The sequence below is a fragment of the Balaenoptera acutorostrata genome, chromosome 5, assembly GCF_949987535.1.
Source record: "Balaenoptera acutorostrata chromosome 5, mBalAcu1.1, whole genome shotgun sequence".
Taxonomy (NCBI): domain Eukaryota; kingdom Metazoa; phylum Chordata; class Mammalia; order Artiodactyla; family Balaenopteridae; genus Balaenoptera; species Balaenoptera acutorostrata.
The window spans coordinates 3,844,118-3,867,024 of NC_080068.1; the positions used below are offsets into that span (position 1 = coordinate 3,844,118).

The window sequence follows — 22,907 nt, forward strand, 5'->3', positions numbered from 1 at the left end:
GCGTCTGTTCTTCGCTCAGACAGGACGGGGTTAAAGGAGCAGCTGCTTCGGGGGCTCTGGCTCACTCAGGCGGGGGGAGGGAGCGGTACGGAGGAGGCGGGGCGAGCCTGCGGCGTCAGAGGCGTCGTGACGTTGCAGCAGCCTGAGGCGCGCCGTGCGTTCTCCCGGGGAAATTGTCCCTGGATCACGGGAGCCTGGCCGTGCCGGGCTGCACCGGCTCCCAGGAGGGGCGGTGTGGAGAGTGACCTGTGCCCGCACACAGGCTTCTTGGTGGCGGCAGCAGCAGACTTAGCGTCTCAGGCCCGTCTCTGGGGTCTGCGCTGATGGCCGCGGCTCGCGCCCGTCTCTGGAGCTCGTTTAGGCGGCGCTCTGAATCCCCTCTTCTCGCGCACCAGGAAACAAAGAGGTAAGAAAAAGTCTCTTGTCTCTTCGGCAGCTGCAAACCTTTTCCCGGTCTCCCTCCCGGCTAGCTGTGGTGCGCCATCCCCTTCAGGCTGTGTTCACGCCGCCAGCCCCAGTCCTCTCCCTGCGATCCGACCGCAGCCCGAGCCTCAGCTCCCAGCCCCGCCCGCCCCGGCGGGTGAGCAGACAAGCCTCTCGGGCTGCTGAGTGCTACTCGGCGCCAAGCCTCTGTGCGGGAATCTCTCCGTTTTTCCCTCTGTGCCCCTGTTGTTGTGGGGTCCGCGCTGATAACTGCGGCTCGCGCCAGTCTCTGAAGTTCGTTTAGGCGGCGCTCTGAATCCCCTCTCCTCGCGCACCAGGAAACACAGAGGGAAGAAAAAGTCTCTTGTCTCTTCGTCAGCTGCAGACTTTTTCCCGGACTCCCTCCTGGCCAGCTGTGGTGCGCTAACCCCTTCAGGCTGTGTTCACGCCGCCAGCCCCAGTCCTCTCCCTGCGATCCGACCGCAGCCCGAGCCTCAGCTCCCAGCCCCGCCCGCCCCGGCGGGGGAGCAGACAAGCCTCTCGGGCTGGTGAGTGCTGCTCGGCGCCAAGCCTCTGTGCGGGAACCTCTCCGCTTTGCCCTCCGCACCCCTGTGGCCGCGCTCTCCTCCGTGGCTCCAAAGCTTCCCCCCTCCGCCACCCGCAGTATCCGCCCGCGAAGGGGCTCCTAGTGCGTGGAAACCTTTCCTCCTTCACGGCTCCCTCCCACTGGTGCAGGTCCCGTCCCTCTTCTTTTGTCTCTGTTATTTCTTTTTTCTTTTGCCCTACCCAAGTACGGGGGGAGTTTCTTGCCTTTTGGGAGGTCGGACGTTTTCTGCCAGCGTTCCGTGGGTGTTTTGTAGGAGCAGTTCCACGTGTAGATGTATTTCTACTGTATCTGTGGGAATGAAGGTGATCTCCGCGTCTTGCTCTTCCGCCATCTTCTCCCTCCTCCCCTCTTTTCTTTTTTTAAATTGGGGTATAGTTGTTTTACAATGTTGTGTTATTTTCTACTGTACAGCGAAGTGAAGTAGAGTTCCCTGTGTATATGGCCTTTTTATGTTGACATAAATTCCTTCTGTACTTAGTTTGAGAATTTTTATATGAAGGGGTGTTGAATTTTGTCAAATGCTTTTCCCGCATTGTTTGAGATGATTATGTGATTTTTATCCTTCATTTTGTTAATATGGTGAATCACATTAGTTGATTTATGTATGTTGAACCATCCTTACATCCCAGAGATGAATCCCAGGTGGTCGTGGTATAATCCTTCTAATGTGTTTCTGGGTTTGGTTTGCTAGTATTTTGTTGAGGATTTTTGCATCTACATTCATCAGGGATATTGGCTTGTAGTTTTTTTTTTTTTCCTGTGGCATCTTTATCTGGCTTTGGTATCAGGATACTGGCTTCATATAATGAGTTTGGCAGTGTTCCCTCCTCTTCTCTGTTTTGGCAGAGTTTGAAAAGGGTTAAAGTTAGTTATTCTTCAAACGGTTGTTGGAATTCACCAGTGAAGCCATCTGTTCCTTGGCTTTCCTTTGTTGGAAGGTTTTTGATTACTGAGTCAATCTTGTTACTTGTTATTTGTCTGTTCAGGTGTTCTGTTCCTTCCTGCCTCAGTCTTGGTAAGTTGTATGTTTCTAATAATTTATGCATTTCTTCTAGATTATGTTCTTTGTTGGCATATAATTGTCATCTCTTATGGTCCTTTGTATTTCTGTGGTGTCAACTGTAATATGTTCTAGGCTTTGTGCCAAATGTTCCTATACAATTATAATTTACCTAAAGATCTTATCTCATTGGTATTATAATATATGACTATTTTCCTTAAGGGGGGAGGTAACATCACACAGCATAACACTGGGCATCAGAAATTCTCAGATCAAGTGAGTGCTTGCTCACTACAAGCCAGCGGCCACCTGGGACCACCTGGGGCAATCCCATGTAGCCTTAAAATTAAATTATTTCTAACATCTCATACTCAAATGCTTGAGCCACTAATTTACAAGCCAGTTGGGTGACACATTACAGGGCAGCATAACAAGTAGTTAAGAGCCCAAGGCTTAGAGTCCCTCTGCCTGGATTGGAATCCTGGCTCCACCAACCATGACTTCTAACATTAGTCAGCCACTGTTGTAAAATGGGTTTTCCAGAAGCAGACGCTGAAAAGTTTGGTGTTCAGAGCACTTAGGGATCAACACATGTGAAAGGAAGGGGAAGCAGGCAAGATTGGCAGAGGGAGAAATCAGACTGTGATGCAGTCTTGACCAAGGCTTGGCCAAGCCCATGGGGAGCTCTGGAGGGAGCACACATGCTTGTCACAGTTGGCCCATGGTGGGGTCAGGCCTTTAAACCTTTTTGTGACTCATTACTTGGTATGGGCTTCTCTGGAAAGGATGTCTCCTTGGGCAGGATGGGTCTCTGCAATTGGAGGAACAAGAAGGGTCTTGGTGGTTCATCACAGCGACCTGACCCTTTCAGAACTCATTGGCCAAGTGGCAATAATAATAGAATTGACCTCCCAGGGGGTTGTAATAATTAGATGGATTGTTGTACAAAACGTGTTTAGAACAGGGGTGGGGGACACAGGGTAAGCTCTTGATATACACTACAGAGGATGAGGATACCGTTGACAATGCTTAGAACTTTTGAGCCGACAGGACAGTTGGACTTCACCTAATTCAGTAGTTTCCAGTGTTCTGCATGTATCAGAATCACTTGGAGGGCTTGTTCAAACACAGCTTTAGCCTCCAGAGTTTCTGACTCAGTAGATCTTGGCTGGAGCTTGAGAATTTGCATTTCTGATAAGTTCCCAAGTGATGCTGATATTGCTGGGTGTGTCATCCCACCTTGAGGACCACTGGTCTAAACATTTCCTCTTCAGTGGAAATCACAGGTTATGATTGGCCAGTGCCCTGTAGTCAGGTTGTAGCAGAGGCAGAATTATATCCAGAATCAATATCCCCAGTCCTCTGGTCTTCCCACTGTTTGTAGCATCTGCAGTTATCACGTCAGCATTGAAATGGCTTCTTCTTCAGAGCTGATACCATCTGCAGAGGATAAAAATATTTTGTTTGTATTAAGATTTTTTTGAATGTGGCTAATAGCATGTGTAACATCGGAATCAGCACGTTGGTTCTATGAATTCCTGCAGGTAATTACTTTTATGGAATAATTCCTGGTTGTGCATTTCTCTTTTCCAGCACTCCTGGGGATATCTGAAATAAAAGACAAGTAATTTTACTGTAAAGTTTAATTAAGAGAAAATACTATGTAGCGTATATCAAACTCTAATGTGCTCTATGGATGGGAGTCCTGAGGGGTCCTGGGTCACCTGAGACTGTGGAGCACATCACGTCACCTGCAGTTATCAGAATGCTGTTCTTTCCCGCACCGTTGTCTGAGACATTGGAGCCTTCTTGCTTCCGTACTTATCTTCCCGACTTTCTCCAACCTCCCGGCAGGTGTGACGTCCATCTCCCCTCCCACCCCCATCACATGCCCAACACTCACTCTGAATAATCTTCCCGGGGACCAGTTGCTCTCCCCTTCTTTCTCTCTTCCTCCACTTGCATGTAGCATGTGCTGAGTCTTAGGAAAACCAGAACTACACTTGCTAAATTGCTATCTCCTCTCTCTGTTGACAAAAGACAAGCCTCTTATTTGTTCAGGCTGCAATCTGGGCTGTCTTCTGAGATATCATGTGGGCCTTGCCATCCTGTACCTCCTGGTCATGATTCTGCCAGCAGGAGGGGATCTGGGCCGTTTTCTGGGAACATCATCCTGTTTTTGCTTTTACACCTTTCTGAGTGTTGAAGGTCTCGTTTCATTTCTTCCTGGAAAGCCCCCTTCAGTTCTTTCAGTGTCTCTCCCTGCCTGGCCTCCCTCCGAGGACCTCTTGCTACGGCATATTTCTCCCCTGCAGCTCCCTTACATAAAGTGGATCTTTCTAGTGAGCGTGAAGAAAGGCATGAGCTTACATTTTACTATTGTTCAGCTTCTTATTTGAAATCAGAGCAGATGGTGATTGAGGGGTCAGAGGGCGTAATTTTAAACTGTGCTGAATGGCCCAGGCTGGGTGAAGGGACTGGGGATGGAGAGAAGAATCTTGGGGTCCCCACCTCCCTGATCGATCGTCAGCTGCTTTGACTTCACATGACTCTTCTTTTTTCTTGCCTCACGATGTATACAAAGAAGAACTGATGAAAGAACTGGCTAAATAATTTGCAGGGTCCCATGCAAAATGAAAATGCAGAGCCTTTATTCAAAAATCATTAAGGATTTAAGATGGTAACAACAGAGTGTGACTGAGCGCGGGCTCTTCTGATGGCGCCTTAAGTGACTGCACAGGTTGTATCCCCTTGAAGCCAGCCTTGGGTGACAATCAGAGCCTGTGACCATGTGTAACACTAGCTCCTGGGCCAGAGTCTTCCGGTAAACTTTGCTTTTCTAATTTGTGCATGACACCCAGTCAGACCTTTCTGCTGTTCCACCTCGCTTGCCTTGAGCTTGGTCAACTAGAAGGATTTGGGGCTGCTTCGGCCATTGTCCTTAAATTGCAGCCTAAAGGGCCTTCAGGGCTGAATATTCGCCTATAACATCATAACTGTTGTCCAAACTTAACACCGTCAGCTGGAAACAGTTCCTCAGGAAGCAACAGTGAAAAAGAGACAATAGTCTCAAGACAAAGATGTGCTCAGACTCTTATCTTCCTAAAACATGGAAGGGGATTTTTAAAATTAATTTTTATTGGAGTTTAGCCGCTTTACGATGTTGTGTTAGTTTCTGCTGTACAACAAAGTGAATCAGCTCTACATATACATATATCCCCTCTTTTTTGGATTTCCTTCCCATTTAGGTCACCACAGAGCACTGAGTAGAGGCCCCTGTGCTATACAGTAGGTTCTCATTAGTTATCTATTTTATGCATAGCAGTGTATGTATGTCAAAGGGGATTTTGCACACTGTGTGCTCTGTGAGTCAACAAAGACTGAACAGAATTCTTGTCTCAAAATTTTACAGCAATGAATGCATAGGCTTTTTGTCCTTTCTCTAGCAAAGCACCGCAGAAATGCCCAAAGTCAAGGGAGGAAGGAGAGTCCATGAAGGTGATATGAATGGTGATGGTAACATCCTCTTGCTCTCACAGTGTCCAGGAGAGAGGCTGGACCCGTGTCCTTCTCAGACAGGTCCCTGAAGTTTAGCAGAGACAAAAACAAATACAAAACCTGCTGGTACATGGGCTGACTCGGTGATTAAGTGCTGCTGGTGCACGGCTCTAGGAGTTTCAGGAGGTGCAGGTGGGAAGCAATCTCTTACGGGGTTTTATAAAATGATAAAATTAATTCCAAAGGGCACCTGAGATCATATATCTTGATTCTGTTGTCCTGCCCACCAGTCATGTTTGTTGTAACTTGTTTTTTTCTGAAGTAAGAAGCAGTCCACGTAAGATATGGATGTTTATTTTCCCTTAATTTTAAAATAATTTCTAAAACAGTTTTACAGAATGAAAACAAGATGTTTAGAGCTGAGTCCATTGTTTTGTGAGCTACAGACAATCAGAACTTTGATTTCATTGTTTGTATAATGGCATAAATTGGAAGGAAGGAATGAAAGGATGGAGGAATATTTAGTTTGGTCAGAAGAAAGGCCAGGGTCCCATCTGAATATTCTCCTGATTCTACTGAATTATTCCAGTATTCCAGGATGAGGAATGTGGAGAGGAAGACCCAAGACCTCCTGGAGGAGATCAGTGGAAAGACTCAGGATGGAAGGTTCTCTGCAGTCAAAGGCAGCTCTCAGAAACTGAGCCTCTTCAGAGCAAAAAGTGCCTCCACTCTTGTTGTTTTTACCTCTAATATGGCTTCTTTCCTCAGTGGGGCCTCAGTGCCATTGGGTGAATGAAAGGAGATTATCTTTAGAGTATTTTAATTGAATTACAATACACTGTGGTGAGGGCTGGAACACTCCATAACCAGCTACGTTCGCCAACCTTGGCAGTTTATCTGCAGTTTCAATTCACAGGTCAGGTTGTAGTCTCTGCAGGTTAGCTACTGTCTCTACCATCTCAGCAAAGTCCACAACCATACGTAACCTGTAGAAACAGCCAAGACAGCAGAGCAAGTAGCCAGGAAGAAGGGGGATGTAAAATGCTGGAGTTTTTCTTAAAAATGGTGTGTGACATTATCATGACCCATATTTTAGTCTTAAAAATGTGCAATGGATCCTACTATATCATAGTAATTATTTTATTCTGATACTTCTGGGGTTTATTCTATGTTTTTAAAAATTAATTTTTATTGGAAATGGATTAAAGACCTAAATGTAAGACTGGATACTATAAAACTCTTAGAGGAAAACACAGACAGAACAGTCTCTGACATAAATTGCAGCAAGATCTTTTTTTGATCCACCTCCTAGAGTAATGAAGATAAAAACAAAAAATAAACAAATGGGACCTAATTAAACTTAAAGGCTTTTGCACAGCAAAGGAAACCATAAACAAAACGAAAAGACAACCCATAGAATGGGAGAAAATATTTACAAATGAAGTGATCGACAAGGGATTAATCTCCAGAATATACAAACAGTTCATGCAGCTCAATATCAAGAAACAGACAACCCAATCAAAAAATAGGCAGAAGATCTAAATAGCCATTTCTCCAAAGAAGACATACAGATGGCCAAGAGGCACATGAAAAGATTCTCAACATCACTAATTATTAGAGAAATGCAGATCAAAACTACAATGATTTATCACCTCACACCGGTCCGAAGGGCTATCATCAAAAAATCTACGAACAATAAATGCTGGAGAAGATGTAGAGAAAAAGGGAATCCTCCTACACTGTTGGTGGGAATGTAAATTGGTACAGCCACTATGGAGATCAGTATGGAGGTTCCTTAAAAAACTAAAGATAGAAATACCATAAGACCCAGCAATCCCACTCCTGGGCATATACCCAGAGAAAACCATAATTCCGAAAGATATATGCACACAATGTTCATTGCAGCACTATTTACAATAGCCAGGACATGGAAACAACCTAAATGTCCATTGACAGAGGAATGGATAAAGAAGATGTGATACATATATACAATGGAATATTACTCAGCCATAAAAAAGAATGAAATAATGCCATTTGCAGCAACGTGGATGGACCTAGAGATTGTCATACTGAGTGAAGTAAGTCAGACAGAGAAAGACAAATATCATATGACATCACTTATATGTGGAATCTCTATACTGTATGTTTTTGAATCTAGATCTAACTGAAATTTTGCTTTAAAGAATGAAATAGGGATCCAGCATTATTTTATAGTAATTGTTTTGTTGTGTTTGCATCATTATGCTTTGTTTGGTTTACAGGATTTAATTGTTTTGACCTTCAAATTATCTGTAATTAATGTCTGGGTCCCCTGGATCTCCTGGTTCAGCTGTTTTGATTGCACTAATTGTCAATTAATCAAGGTAGCTACCTCTTAGTTCCCTGAACCCGCTTCTCTATAGGATTTTGTTTCCTCCTTAATCTTACCCTCTTTCTTTTAGTCTCAGAAGATAAGATGCCATTTGTAATGTTTAAGGTCAGTCTGTCCTTTGACACTGTCCTCTCTCTCCTTATCCAGGAACTTGCTACACTAAGCATTCTTTCTTTTGTCTATATCTTCAACTTTATCCCCTCTAATGGTGCTTTGCTTTCAAGACTATAAACTTGGTAATGGAGGTGTGTTTTACTACTTTATCCATCAGAAGTCTGGACTTTGTTCTTTACACTTCAACTGGAGTTCAGGAGCAGGGTGGCTTTCTCGTCCTAACAACCAAAAACAAAAACAAAAAAAATAAATAAAAAACAAAGCAAAAACAGAAAGCAAGCTACAAAAAAACAAAGAAAACATAAAACACACAAAAACAAAAACAATCAAAAAACAAAAACAACAAAAACCCACAAAAAAACAAAGAACAAGAAAAAAACCACAAAACAACAAAAAAGTAAAAATAGAAAATATACTACAGAATTTTAAAAGGAATAAATAAATAAATAATTAAAAATAATAAAAAAATAAAATAAAAATAATAAAAGCAACAACAACTGAACAAAATGAAACAAACAAAATAAAGAATAATGGTAATAAGAATCTTTTCCTGAGGCCTCCGCTGCCAGTGTCCTTGCCCTCACAGTGAGCCACGGCCAGCCCCCGCCTCCCCAGGAGGCCCTCCAGTGTCTCAAGGTCGGTGTCTGGACCTGCTGTGGGCACGGTGGGGGCCGCTCAGGCTGTGACGTGGCCCGACCCCCACGTGTACTTGCCCCCAGAGTCCACTGCTGCTAAGGCTAGACGAGACTTGGTTGTGAGAGCACTCACTGTCCTGTCAGATATTCCACGGATGCAGGCTTTACCAAGCCGATCTCGGGGATTTAACCCACGGCGTGTGCAGCTGCAAGGAGAGATCTCCGTCCCTCTTCTTTAGTCGCACCGCCCCAGGGGCTCAGCTTCGGTTTTGACCCCACCTCTGCATGCGCGCCACTCCCAGGCGTCTGTTCCGTGCCCAGGCGAGAGGGAACACAAGCTGCGGCTGACTAGGGCACACTACGAGCTCAGGTCGGGGAGGGGTACGGCGGCCACAAGGGGGTGTGTGCGAGCTGCTGCAGTGGCGGGGACTGTCAGGCAGCTGTGACAGACTGGGGCGCACTCGCTCCTGTGGGTGTCCCTCCCAGTGCCCACGGAGGCAGGGGCTGGCATGTGGGGAGGTGGCAGCCCTGCCCCTTGTGCAGCACTCAACGATGGCGCCTCATTTCCTAGGCAGACCACACTTCCCCTAGGGGCATTCCCGGCCCCAGAGCCCCTCCCTCCCGTCCCCTCTGTTGTATCCACACAGCCAACAGCAGTCCTCTCCCCAGATCCGCTCTCCTAACCCCACGCTTTAGCACTCAGCCCCCGCCAGCATCGGTGGCTCGGCAGGGGCACCCGGGGCTGATTCCCAAGGAGGCTTTGGCATGGGTGGCGCTCAGGACCTAGGAGCCTGTGCAGGTGGAAGAGGCCTTGGCTTGAGGGGTGGGTGAGGCTGACTCAGATGGGAGTCCCTCCCAGTGCCCACGGAGGCTGAAGAGGCCAGCGGGTGGGGAAGGGGGCTGTGATGGTGGCCACCCCTGGTGAGCCACTCAACAATGATGCCTTGCCTCTGTGGTGTCCCAGGCTTCTTCCGCAAACTTTCCTGATTGCGGAGCTCCTTACTCCTGTCCCTTCAGGCTGTCTCTTCACAGCCAGCAGCTGTCCCCTCCCTGGGTCCACGCTCCAAACCCCACTTTCCAGCACTCAGTCCCCCTCTGCACCAGGAGACTCATGACGCAGGCTGGGGTGTGCAGGGCTGCGGCACAGGCCATGTGCACAGTTCTTACTCTGTCCTGCCTTCCACAGACCATCTGCTGCGCTCCCCTCCAATCCCCTGAAGGTCCCTTTCTGTCCCAGCTGATTTCCCTCCTGTGAGGGGTTTCTCTGAGTGCGGGGACCTCCCCTCACCTTCAGCTCCCCACCAGGGCTGCTGGTCCCTTCCCGATTCCTCTTTTCTTTCTTTCATCCTACCCAGTGGCGAGGGCACTTTTCTTGTCCTTTTAGGTGTCTGAAGTCTTCCGCTAATGTTCAGCAGGTGCTCTGTGAGAACTGTTCCATTTGTAGATGTGCTCCTGACGTACTTGTGAGGAGAGACGAATTCCGCGTCTTCCTATTCCACCATCTTGACTTCTCCCCCTCGGTACGCTGCAGATATATAACAAATGTTTGTTGAATGAGCAAATGAGCTAAACATCTGATCTGATTACTTTTTCACTGAAATACGTTGTCTGATCTAATTAGATACACTGCCTCTTTGACTTTTGTTATTCTGTTAACCCAACTGTGGACTCGGCAAGAGGAAGCAGTGTTTTCTGTTTATCTGCATGATGTTTGTCTGGTGGATTCTTGCTTTACTTAAATGAACATTTCTGAGGATACTTGCTGTTGTTTCCTAGCAGTGAAAATCAATCACCCAGAAGAGAAATATACGTTCAGTTTTGGAACAATAAGATAAACACTCTTAGTTTGTCATTGTTCTTAAGAAACAGATTTCAATTGAGAAGCAAGTCACTTGGGTAAATAAGATTGCTTTAGCTTCTAGTAAAATAATGGAACAAGTGCTTTGTAGAAAAAACAACCTGCTAACTTAAGTGTTGTAAGGGACATGAAATATGAACAAATCAACAGTCTATAATTATGAGAAACTCATTTGATTGCTTTTCCAAAAATAATTCAATTACTGAAGTAGTAGTTGAAAGAAATAGAACAGATGTTTGATCTAGTACCTCATAAAATATTTTACTTAGCCACATATGAATGAATTAAAATTGATTTTCATGGATGTCAATTCAGGAGCCACTATGCTGTATAACTGAACCCCAAATTACTCAGAAGATTTATTTTTCAACAGCACTATGTGACTTGGAATGGGTAAAGTTTATGGAAAATTGGAGAGAGGAATTAGCAGCCAAGGTTTGAAAACCATATACTGCTTATAGGAATATTTAAATTCTAGGAGCTTAAATAGTGTTTTAAAAATATATGCTTAATATTTACTCAATAGAGCATATTACTAAATAGACAGGTTTAATCCTCCTTACTAAAGGTAAAGTCTAATCCCTCCACCCGCCTACTCTGAATATGAATGGACTTAGTGACTTTCTTCTCAACAAGAAAATGTAGCAGGAATTATGGTGAATGGCTTCCAAGGCCAAGTCATAAGATAATGCTTCTGCCTTGCTTATGCTTGAGTCACTCACCCAAGGGGAAGCCAGCCACAGTTGCATTAGGACACTCAAGAGACCCTACGGAGAAGTCCTTTTGTGAGGAACTGAAGCCCCCTGCCAACAGTTTGCACAAACTTACCAGCTACATAAGTGAACCTCAGTCAAATCTAATTTCAGACAAACTCTTAGAGAACTTTAGATGACTGCAGCTCCAGGTGAAACCTGAAGAATAAAACCTCATGAGAAACCCTGAGCCAGAACAACCCATGTAAGTTACTCTTGAATTCCTGACCCACAGAAACTGCAAGACAATGAATGTTTACTGTTTTAAATGACTGAATCTTGAAGTAATTTGTTACGCAGCAGTAAGAAGTCACAAAAGTCTAATTTTCCACTAATTTTCATTTATACTTAGAAATGGCCTGAGAGCTTACCTTACATTATGTTATGTTTAACTAGATTTTTCACTACTTCTTTTTAGGTTTGGAGACCAGTTTCCTCAAATGAGGGCAGAGATTCTCCCTGTATCTCTCTGACAGAGACTGTGTGCTGGGGGATGAGATGATGGTGGTGTGAGAGAGAGAGAGAGAGAATATGTTAGAGACAAAGAGGGTTTAAATGGAAGAAAAATAATGCCCTTGAGTGGAATGTGGTGAAGGATGAAATGTGTACACGAGGGACAGAGTAGATTTGTTAGCAGTGCGTTCAGGACATAAAATCCAGAGCTGCTCCCCTGAATGGCTACGTCACTGATTAATTTCATATTGTGCTCAGTTGGGTGCTTTGCTTGCAGGGAGCCGAGAGGTGCACTAGATTTAGGAAAACAAAGCTCATTTTAAGGACCTGCATGTACTGGGATGAAGATTAGGAAAGCCAAGGGACCAAGGCCGTTCCAACGGTCAGCGCCGCCTCCCTTGGCTCGCTTCGGTTTCTCTCTGACCCACAGGCCAGACATGGTTTCTCTAGTCCTCAACCTGAAGGGAGCCGGTCCAGCAGGCTTTGCTAATCACCAGCTCCTGCTGGGCAGAGGGCCTGTGGGAGGGGAGAGTGGGTCGTCCACTCTGCGCCTATCCTGGTGCAAATAACCTGGGTGCTTTCTTGAGTGAGTGTGGTGTCCACCCTGGGTGAAGGTGGAACCATGATTAAAACTATCACTATCATTTATCACTATTCACTATAAATGATCATCTGAGGGAAAAGAAAATAAAACCCTGAATCATATTTACAGACAACCCACAACACTTAACACAAAGATCCAAATGTGTAATACAGTGATAGCAAAGAAGGCATTTCATACACACGTCTGAAGAAGAAATTTACTCATGTTACTTCTCTCTGACTCCCCTACACGATTTTATAGATCCCTTTTAACTTGCTCCAGATTTTCCCCAGAACTCTACACCCTACACTGTATGTGCTGGGTGATTTTTCAACTTTTAAACGTGTCCTTTTCTCCTGAAAACAATGGAAGTATCTGCTGTTCTGTGGAGATAAAACACTGGAAGCCTTTTCTGACTCTGTGGGTGGGCATGCACAGATGGATAACGCCACACCTGACATCTACTTCCTTTCATACCCTTCAGGGTCTTTGCCCTGTATTTCTCGAAACCCCTTCAAAATCACTCCAAACTACCTCAGACTCTTTGGGGCCAGTAAATGCTCCCACAGCATAAATAGTTGTTCCTGTCAAATTGCTGTGTTTTAGAGGAAGACAATATTACAGTCTTTTTCTTCATACCTTACAAGCAAAAATTCATTAAGGCAACAGGTAAGTCAAAGAAACATCTTTCTCTGGTGTGCTTTTGTTGTTATGCCATTGCAAGTAAATGTCCCTGATGCTGTAGTTGCTGGTATAATGAAAACCTGAGTGGAGGATGGTCTTTAAACCCCAGGTGCTAAGGGCTTCTTAGCCACTCCTCTCCAGGCACTGTGGACTCATTGAGTTTCCGAGTTTCCTTGTATTCTCACCAGCTGATACTAAGGTCATTCTTCTCGGGGTCCTAGTGACCACGGAGCATGGTTTGTGCAAAGCCACTGTGTGACAGGCTCCAGAAGATCTGGACAAGGGCAGACCCTGGATGACAGAGGAGCACGATTTACATCTGTTGTGTGCCTTGCCTCAGGTGTCTGGCGTGATGCCTCACTCCCAAAGGTTCTTGAAAAGCAAAAGGCAGCCACAGGCAAACAGGGGATACAGAACAAATCTGTTCAATGTAAAGGTGTTTACCCTGCATCTCAGCCTTAGAAACGCTCCAATCCCACTAGGGGGACAGAAGGGGGCTTATAGAAACATATTGTGAGTGGAGCAGACAGAGGGTAGCGATTTTCAAAAGTCTGCTGTAACCTTCTGGTTCAGAATTTGTTTCCCTGAGGACAAGGGAGTGAGATTTTATATTTCTCCCTATGTAGGAGTTCACATCTGGATAAAGCATGCCTTGGCTCGATGGGTGAATAATTGAAGAGATTGTTTATGTTTCCAGGGTGAGGATAATTTTGGAAACCAAGATGTGTTGATTGATGATGGAGAGCTTAGTGATACTGAGGTAGTTTATGCATCAGTTGGAACAGGCTGACATCTTGATGACATGTAACTGACTTTGACATTCGTGAAAGATAGTGATTAAGAGACCAGGCTTGGGACCCAGACTGCCTGGGTTTCCATCCCTGCTCTGCCACCTACCAGCTGTGTGATTGTTACCCAGTCCAAGCTCGTACTGCTTGCTACACCGCAGGCCGATAAAACCAGAAATGAGGTGTTGGGACAAGGAATAGCAACTTTATTCAGAAAGCCAGTAGACCCAGTAGATGGTGGACTAACATCCCAAAGAATCGTCTTGCCTGAGTTAGAATTCAAGCTTCTTTTAAACTAAAAGGAGAGGAAGTAAAATCAAACATTTCCTGGTGCCGGCGCGACTCCAGAGAAGATGTGTGAATTTCTTTTTTCCTGCAGCCCTTCACAGGTGGGCCTGGTCAGGATGTTTCCTGTGAGCTAAACCAAGGTATTTTAGCTTCACACTCATGACCTGGGAGGCAGGGGTCCCAGAGATGGGCCATTATGTATAATGTAAGCTTATAGGCAACGTCCTTTTAGTGATGAACTTGTAATAGAACATAAAGGTTCTTCCCTATGACATGACCTTGAAAAAGTTATTTAACCTCTTTGCACCTCAGTTTCTTCATCTTTGAAATTGGATAGATAATAAGAGTATCTACTTCGGAAGGCTGCTATAAGGGTTATAAAAGCCAAGCTTTGTGAAGAGCTCAGACCATCTGCTGTCTCTGGTAAGTTCTGCATAACATCTACTCACACATACATATAAATTCACAAAGACCTGATACTTTTCTAGCTATGTCATTGGCCAACGTTTGTGACCACGGACAATCCCGTAACTTCTTTAGCAACATTTTAGTCCTTATTTATACGGTAAAGGGGTTGGACTAAGCTCCATCCTAGCTGTGCAAGTCTGTGATTCTATCTCGGTGTTTGGAACCAGTAGTAGAGACATGAAGAGCACACCATGGAAATAATTATTGGCGTTCACAATAAATCATCTACAGAAATGGGTGGAGATGATCCAACTGCCTTTCCACTCACCCGGTATTTGAAAGCATGGTCTGTAGGTGATCTCAGATTCAGGAGCTTATCTACATAGGCATCTGCCAGATAAAAAGAACAAACAAGTGGCACCAACCATAAGATATCTTTACCCTAAAAATGAAAACTTGATGATACAGACTTTGTAAAGCCTGGCTATAGCTAAGATGAAGAAACAGCAATACCTTAGTCAGAAGAAGAAAAAAGCCAAAGAATTAAAACAGCAGTGACACTTGGCCGCTGTCCAGGCTGAGTCAGGTGCGCCACCAATACAGACTGTTCAGCAAACTTCCACTGATGCCCTCAGGTGATACCCTCAGGTGATACTTCAGATGATGTCCTCAGGTGATGCCCTCAAGGCAAAAACTGTAAGATGAAGGAACTGAGCAGGATTTGTTTTCTTTTTTATTAAGATAAATTCCACGATATTTGGAGAATTCTCATCTTGTGAAACTGAACAAAATTTAAATTCTTAAGTTGGGTGGAAAAAGAGATACATCCAGAGACCACACCATTTCACTGCAAAAAAGAACGATGTACCTTATAATGTATACCTTAAATCAAGTCAGAGTATCTTTAGGATTCTTAAAATATTTTTCAGTTTTTATTCTCCCTGTATTCTTTGGTTGAAGTCAGAGGTATGTTTTGAGTATGACCTTAGCTCTTGCTGGTGAATTTGAGCTCCTTGCAAAGAAAAGAACATTGCTGAAAGAGCCATAAATAAACAGGAAGTCAGTGTAGATTTGCAAATATTTCCTCCAAGCTCTAAGGGTCACTGCAGTATTGGAAAATGGAACAAAAGGAACAGTTAAAAGACAGAGCATCAACAGAAAATGAAAACTTCAAGGGAAAATACACAGAGAAGCAGAAATATTTAGTTAAATTAACGTCGACTGAAAGGGTCAAGATGTTATAAGAACCACATAAAGTAAAGAGATCTTTGAGAGAGAAAAAGGCATGCCAATAAATAAAAAGGAGAGCTGTGATAAGACTCTAAATGAATAAAGCTGTGAATTTACTGTTTTCTAAACAGGCTGATTTTCAAACCCAGGCAAGGTCTTTACTATTAGAAAGTCCCGAAGACTTTTTAAAAAGCCTGGGGTACTGTATTCAGTTTGCGGCATTTCACTGCCAGGATGAAAGCAAACAGAGATGAGAATTCAGAGGAAAGAAAAAATACAACAAAAGTGTTTCTGCGTCTATGGAGGATTGACTTTTCAAGAGAAAGTACTAATAAATAGAATAAATAATAGCTTGGTTTGCAAAGTCTAAAGAGAGGGAGGTGATATGCTACATGTGCCTAAGATTTAACAGAGGAAAATCACAAGGTAACAGGCAGTGCCTCATTCAAATCCCGTAAACGTATTAGGTTATCAGTGTGATTCTTCCATTCACATTAGGGTTTGGACATCTATTTATGAGTATTTGTGTATATGGAACATTTGTACACATGCACACACACACATCCATATAACCAATGAGTATCCAATCTTCTTGTCCTTTCTCCTGCATTTTCATCTTGAGTTGACCTCTGAGACTACTGAAAATGATGCTTCTCATATTTCCTCTAAAGAGATTTAAGGAACCTACATCATTGGCTGAGCTAAAGTTTGCCCATCTCAGCTCTGGCTGAAGTGAGCTGCTATTATTTTCCATAAGAGTATACAGTACAATCCTTTTAAAGGTGTAGCTTTGTTTATTGTGAATTATTGGAAGGGGGTTGCTAGTCATTACAATATTAAGGTAATTAAGTCTATGCTATCGCTTTTTCTCTCACTGTACAACAGATGAGAATCTCAGTAGAAGACACTGACCCTCACGGAAATAAATTATTGAACACATACGAACAGGTAAGAGACTCAAAATGTATAGATTTAATATTGTTACAGCAAAAAAAAAAAAAAAAATTGTTGCAGCTAACCTATGGCTGTATTCTATTTTCTGTTTATTACCCATTCTCTTCCCTGCCCTATTTCAAGCCTTTTACATAGTAGGTGCACTAAACAAAAAATTATTCAATAGACAAATGCCAATGGTTTTACAGATAGAAAGGTCCAGGGAGGCTAGGCTGTTGACTTCTGAAATGCTGGGATGTTTTTAGCCTCATTTATAATCCTTTCTGCTGTGTAAGCCGTAGATTACCTTGCTCTATGGTTGGGTAGCTATGGATGTTCCGTCAATGGGAGCAACCGGGCGAGGCTTAAGCAAATGTTTTGTGCCGCCAGCTGGGCTTCAAAACGTGTCAGTCCCCGTGTCTGTTGCCGACTAGTATTTTTCAAGAAAATATAAAAATTGTCATCTCCTCTGTCAGCACGAGATCACTGAATCATGAAGATTCACCAGCACAGAGGTGTTTTCCTTTGCTGTGAATTTCACCAGTTTATGGGGAGCGGTTTTCAAAACCCTGAGTTTAATGCGATGAAAATGGCATTTATCGCACGACAGGTATTCATAGAAGCTATCACAACTAAACAAAGGCGAACCGAATCTCGGAAAGTGGCAGTTCCAGCCTGATGACTGAATTTAACTCGAAACAAGATGAGCGAAGGCGGCAACATCTCCCAGTGACCAGCAGGGGTCACTCGACAACCAGAAAACGAATAGAAGGCGCGTGCGTTCCGGCGGCTGAACCGCCGGGGCCAAAGATGCTCCCGTGCGAGGTAGCAGGATGTCCTCTGGGGACGCACAGAACCCACTCAACACCCTAACCCAAAACCGAAAAACAGAAACGCACTTCTCAGAAAGGACGTTTTCCTCTGGATAAAAGGGGCAAACCTGGGGCCCAACTCTGGAGCCCTGCATGGAGTCGCTGGAACTGGAGTCCACGAGGACGGAAGAGACACAAGGGGAGAAACTCTCTGCTGAGTCGGATGCAACCTGATCCGACTTCAGAGACGCAGAACAGAGAGCCCAGCCTCCAGGTAAGCTGCCTTTGCCATGTTCAAGTGCAGAACAGTAAAAGCGATTCCTGACTCCTTGTGTTTCAAAGGTTTGTGTAAAATGCATTTTTAAAACATTAAAAAAAAAAAAAAAAAGTCCAGATGGCCGGGATTTTTAACAATGATTCTTCTCTTCTTGCAGCTGCTCTGTTTCAATGTCTGCTGTAAACAAAGGTGTGTCCTCAGTGATGCTTTGTCTTCCGATTCCTGAATCATTCTCTGAGAGGATCTTCAAGAGGATGGATTAGTCGTAAAGGTAGCAGGGAACTTTCCTGAGAATGTGCTATATTTCGCTCTGCCCTGAGGGCTCACTGACCCTGTGAATGTCTGATAACCCACAAAGGGGCCCTCCGATGTGGACAGCACTTTAAGGACGATGGTAAAACTGAGCTTCTCAGAGCCCAGGTTCGGTAGATGTATGCTCTCAACACCCATGCTGTTTGACTGTAAATCTCAGGCCAGAGGACATAAAGGAACTTAAAATTCAACTGTTCCTATCACCGTCTGATGCTCAGGTTCCTTCGATGGCAGCTCTGTCAGCTGGTGGCCTTGCTGTGGTCGCACGTTACCGTGATGGGGACCCGTGGGTCTCTTTACATCTCCACCTGTAAGAGATGCCGTACGGTTGGCTGGAGAAAACCTCTGTGCCTGGAGGGTCAATACAGGAAGACTGATTTCCCCTGACAGTACTTCCCACATCTGAAGGGCGTTATTCTGAATGTCCCATGTGTGAGTGTTCCCCAGAGAAACAGACCCATAGGAGATTTCCTATAAGAATTGGCTCACGTGATTACGGAGGCTGAGAAGGTCTATGATCTGCCGTCTGCAAGCTTGGAACCAGGAAAGCTGGTGGTGTGGTTCAATCTGAGCTGAAGGCCTGAGGCCCTGGGAAGCTGGTGGTGTGAGTTCCGGTCCAAGTCCAAAAGCTCAAGAATCAGGGGCGGATGGTATAGGTCCTGGAGTCTGAAGGCTGATATCCGAGGGCAGGGAAGATGGATGGCTCGGAGAGAGCGAATCAGCCCTTCCTGCCCCTTTGTCTTCCATCCAGGCCCTCGGGAGATTAGATGTCATCTACCCACAACATCTAATGGTGAGGATGATACTCTTTCCTCAGTCTGCTGATTCTAAAGCCAGGTCTGGCCTCTGTACCCCGACGCTGATTGAATCTCGGAGACAGAGTTTTGGGTGAAGTAGAAAAGAATAGCTTTTTTGCTTTGCCAGGTAAAGGGGGACACAGTGGGCTAATGCCATCAAAACATTAAACATTAATGTTAACATTAAAACATTGTTGACACACCCAGAAACAATGTTTTACCAACTATCTGGGTATCTCTTGGCCCAGTCAATTTGACACATAAAATTAACCATCACACCCTGAGTCTTCTCTGTTAAATGCATCGCAATCTCTCAGAGGTCTTTATCTTGATTTTTTAAGCATGGTATCATTTTCAATCCTTCCTCCATCTGAATGACCCTCATGGTCTGCGTTCTTCGTACATGTGGTCCCCAGAGTGGATCTGAGGTCAGCATACAGCAGGTCTGTCATCTCTGTTTTCAAGATACTATGTTTCTATTGATGCCTGTTTTCTAAGAAACCCTTGGATTGCTATTTTTTCTTTCTCCTGCTTCTTGTGTATTTTCTCTTTACTTCCCAGAAATGATGCTTTATTTCTGGCTCCTTATAACCAGATTAAAAAAACACACAACAATATGATGAAAAATAACTTAGTGATGGCATGTAACAAAAGGCAAAATGTTTTATTTTTTTATTTTTCCAGCTGTGCAGCGTGACATGTGAGATCTTAGTTCCCCCACCAGGGATGGTACTCGTGCCCGCTGCAGTCGAAGCACAGGGTCTTAACCACTGGACCACCAGGGAAGTCCCAAGGCAAAAATGTTTTAGTAAACATTCGGCTCAGTGGTATTCAATGGTAGGATTCAACCTCTGAAACATTCCTTGAGTTTTCTTATAGCATCTGTGCTAACGGTGCTTTACAAATTATGGTGCACACACTAGGCTTGGTTGAAGTAATAAAGTTTAGGAAATTAACACTAAATTCCTGGCCAGTTACCTCTATGCTTTTATAAAAACTCATATTTAAATAACTTTAGATGTATAGATTATAAAAATAACATGCTAAAGCCATTGCCATCTTAGGAGCAATTCACAAGTATGATTTAGAAAAACTATTCAGCTATCCCAAGAGAGTGTTTTGAACAAGTTGGAAAACAGAATTAAACAGCATGTCATGCAAAGTGGTGACTGAGTAAATGTTTCTTTTTTCTTTCTAAGGGACTCTTAGAGCATTATGAATATATGCAAACAATCTGAACTAAGGCCGCCTAAGATGTCAACTCAAAGTTATTAGAGTCATTTTTTAGGCATTAAAAAAAACACCTGGCGTTATCTTTTCGTTCTCAAATTTCATAAGTGGACAAAATCTATTTGCACATGATTGCACCCAGATGACGTTAATTTTTGATGTGGTTAAACTCCATTTGAATGTACGCCAAGATAGAAGCCATGATTAGCTTATTTTGAAAATGACCACTTCATTCTTCCCCATTATCGGATAACCTCTGGTGAAGAGAGAGCTTTCGTAAAGTCTTCCTGTCTGAACTCCTGAATGGTCATTAAAACTGAAGCTCCGGGGCTTCCCTGGTGGCGCAGTGGTTGAGAATCTGCCTGCTAATGCAGGGGACACGGGTTCGAGCCCTGGTCTGGGAAGATCCCACATGCCACGGAGCAGCTGGGCCCGTGAGCCACAATTGCTGAGCCTGCGCGTCTGGAGCCTGTGCCCCGCGACGGGAGGGGCCGCGATAGTGAGAGGCCCGTGCACCGCGATGAAGAGCGGTCCCCGCACCGCGATGAAGAGTGGCCCCCGCTTGCCGCAACTGGAGAAAGCCCTCGCACGAACCGAAGACCCAACACAGCCAAAAATAAATAAATAAATAAATAAAATCAAGTAAAAAAAACTTTAAAAAAAAAAAAAAAAAAAACTGAAGCTCCGAGCCTGACCTTTAGACCTCATGCTGACCCATGGCGAATTAGACCTTCTTCAGGACTTGAATTGAAAGATATTGAGCCAATGCTTGAAGGAGTCATTATAGAGCTTAATTCACAGAGCAAAAGAAGATGGAGAATATGATATAAGAAAATTTTCCTGCTGGTTAAGAAAAGGACCTTCCTGACATGAGAAGATCAAAAGAGAAGGATAGAAGGGATAGAAGCAGGTGAGGCCTGAATTTCTCAAAAGGAATCCAGTGCCGTAGCTCTTCGGGTCTCAAACAAGACTGTCTATGTGATGGTCAAAACCTAAGATAAGTTGAGGGGCATCCAAACAAAATAGAGATCTGTGTCCACCTGAAGTCCAGAGAAGGGAGAGCCTTACCAAGTGCCTCATACCACATGGGCAGCTTTAGAAGAAGAAGAAGAAAAAGATGTGTGTTCTGAAGTAGTGAAGGTCTCACAAAATTGCACAGTTCCTGAGATGGTGCAGAGGGGCCATTTGTGCTGTTGGCAGGTCTGGGGAGGGGGGGCAGGGGTGTGGGGTAGAGAGGTCTGGGGACCAGGCCAATGGGACGTTATCAGACATGGCCTAATCAGAGACCAGGAAAGAACTCGGAGTAGCTCAGAAGTCACAAATGCAGATACTAACAGGGGCTGGTGTGTGGCCAGGATGAGCCGTTTGGCTTGCCCTGTCTTCCTCCTTCGCAGCCGAGTCTTCTCTGGGAAGGAGCATGGGTGAGCCTCCCGGAGGGTGAGACAGCGTATAGAGCAGAGGCAGCCCCCAGCCGAGGCCCCTGAGACCAAACTGCCTGTCCACACAAGGCGTGAGAGTGAGGCCATCGTGGACCTTCCAGCCTCAGCAGAGCCATCAGCTGACCGCAGAGATTAACCCCGCTGGCCCAGACTAGAGCAACTGTCCAGCTAACCCAGAGGACGGGGAGAAATAACAAATGACAACACATATATTTAAGTACTGAGAAGCTCCCTTCACTGCCTCATAGACCAGAGCAAGAGTCACCTGTGTCTCAAGTTGTGTTCATTCGCCTGTTAAGACAAGGGCTGAAGATGCACTGACCATGTGTCCACTTTATCTTTCTGGTCTTGACTGTGCCAATTTAATCAAAATGCTCTATCTAAAATATTGCCTTTTACTTAATGAAAGGCATTTTAGTGTTGTTTATGTACAGCATAAAATAAAGAATATTTAGCACTTCTCACGTTTTATACATGATCTTTAAGATCAGATGCTTTTTTTTTTAACATCTTTATTGGAGTATAATTGCTCTACAATGGTGTGTTAGTTTCTGCTTTATAACAAAGTGAATCAGCTATACATATACATATGTTCCCATATCTCTTCCCTCTTGCGTGTCCCTCCCTCCCACCCTCCCTATCCCACCCATCTAGGTGGTCACAAATCACCGAGCTGAAGATCAGATGCTTTTAAAATTCACTGTGACAAGGTATGTTAGCAAAATTTGCTAAAAAACAAAATAAAACAAAGCAAAAAAAATAACATGAGAAGTAACAAATGCTTGGTAATTTAACAAAGACCCTTTATTATTATCCTCAAGTTTCATAACTGGAAAAAATCTATTTGCACATTGTTTTAATATAACATTACACTGATGTTATTGATTTAATTAAATTTATTTATATGATTTTTTTATTGAAGTACAGTTGATTTACAATGTTGTGTTAGTTTCAGGTGTACAGCAAAGTGATTCAGTTATACATATATATACATATGATGATATTAATTTTAACATAGCTAAATTCTATTTAAATTTGGGTCAAGATAAAAGCAACAATTTAGTCTTAGAAATGACCACTTTCAGCTTTCACCACATTGGACAGGTTCAAACCGTACCAAAATGAAGTTAATCATATATATTGATGAAGTATTTATTTGCTGAAATTTGAAGGACACTCAGAGCAACCTGATAGTTCAAACTTATGTTTACCTCTGGTCTGCTCTGGAGTCTAGAATTCCACAGTTTTAGGGATTACTTCCTGAAGGTGAAAACATCTCAGATTTTCCCCACAGTTAAAGAGCTAGAGAAAAGCAGAGATTATCCAATCTAGAGGGTGCCCGCCGGTCATTCCCAGGCCACTTTTGATCGACAGATGTGTTTTGTTTGGCCTACACAGAGCTGGCTCACAAATTT

At 44.1% G+C, this 22,907-nt stretch overlaps 1 long non-coding RNA gene across 3 annotated transcripts in view; it reads left to right on the forward strand.

Moving 5' to 3' along the window:
* LOC103012613 (uncharacterized) overlaps positions 1-22,907 on the forward strand; it is an 84,355-nt gene that overhangs the window by 54,382 nt on the left and 7,066 nt on the right. For 2 of the 3 annotated variants that reach the window (XR_451172.2, XR_009008377.1), the window contains exons 5-9: positions 11,373-11,463; positions 14,367-14,477; positions 16,578-16,640; positions 17,236-17,711; positions 17,872-18,819. This is a non-coding gene — a long non-coding RNA (uncharacterized LOC103012613). Of the gene's footprint in view, positions 1-11,372; positions 11,464-14,366; positions 14,478-16,577; positions 16,641-17,235; positions 17,712-17,871; positions 18,820-20,022; positions 21,251-22,907 lie in introns of those variants that run through there. The other variant, XR_009008376.1, reaches the window with a different exon arrangement.